The sequence below is a fragment of the Helobdella robusta genome (genome assembly GCF_000326865.2).
Source record: "Helobdella robusta unplaced genomic scaffold HELROscaffold_5, whole genome shotgun sequence".
NCBI classification, from domain to species: domain Eukaryota; kingdom Metazoa; phylum Annelida; class Clitellata; order Rhynchobdellida; family Glossiphoniidae; genus Helobdella; species Helobdella robusta.
In genome coordinates, this window is record NW_008705254.1 from 932,916 (window position 1) to 934,368 (window position 1,453).

Sequence of the window (1,453 nt, forward strand, 5' to 3'; positions counted from 1 at the left end):
AACATCACTATCAGGAGAGAGACAATGATCTACAGAGTCGCCATCTTGATGACCGCCATACATCACGTGATCTTAACTGTTTCCGGTGGGTATGTTTTTTATTTTGAAAAAAATAAATAAACAAAGAATGATTCAACAATGAAAACAAATAAATAAAAGTGCTTGAAACGAATTTGAACTTAGCTAAAAAACCGAACAAATATTTGAGCAGTAATAAAAAAATGTTATTATTATTATTAAGATGACGACAATGATTATTATCTTTGTTCTTCATTCATTCATTCATGTATTCATTCATTCGTTCGTTCGTTCGTTCGTTCATTCATTCATTCGTTCGTTCTTTCGTTTATTAATTTATTCATTCATTCGTTCGTTCATTCATTCATTCGTTCATTCATTCATTCATTCATTCATTTTATTCACTGTTTATCGCGTTATTATATTTTATGGTTCTGAGAGAAAGTTTCATGAGCGCGTATTTCTGCCTGTGTATGTGTATTTATGTACGTGCAGGCGTGTGTATGTGTGTGCGTGTGCGTGCGTATGTGTGTGTATGTGTGTGTGTATGTGTTTGCATGTACGTATGTGTCTGCGTGTGTACGTACGTATATATGTACTTATGTACGGTTGGCTTGATGCTGGTGTTACTTCGGAGTCAAATTGCTATCTTGTTATAAAAGTTTTCACTCATATACACGACTAGAAGTGAGTTTTCATTCAATTTTTCTTTCACTCCTTCAATCATTCTCTCAATTCACTCCTTTACTCCTTATTCATTAATCAATTCAGCCATTTATTCATTCATTTGCTCTTTCATTCGTTTCTCGCAAACGAAAAAAATATCGAATTCCATAAAAGATTCAAAATTATACACCAAGAAATACAAAGAGATGCAACATAAATAAGAACATAATACGCCACGGAATACAGATGTCAAGAATTATGTATGTATATTTGTATGTGTTTGTATGTATGTTTGCATGTGTGTATGTGTGTGTTTGATGTACGTATGTATGTACATTTGTATGTGTTTGTATAAATGTTTGTATGTGTGTATGTATGTGTGTATGTGTGTGTGTGTGTGTATGTGTGTGTGTATGTGTGTTTAAGTTGGAGCATTCAATATCTACATATTTTATTTTATCATCAGTAATCTGATCCTCTATATACCTGCTCGCTTGTGTTATTTTGAGTGTCTTTATGTGTGTGTATATGTGTGTGTATATGTGTGTGTGTGAGTGTATGTTCATATTTTTCTCTGTGCGTATGTGTGGCTGTATGTATATATTTGTTTGCGCAGATATGTGAAGTTGTATTTATTTACTTATTTATTTTTGTATGTATGTATGTAGCAGGTGTGTATATGTGTACATGTTTGTCTGAATGCTTGTACGGATGTGTGTGTGTGTGTGTGTGTGTGTGTGTGTGTGTGTGTGTGTGTGTGTGTGTGTGT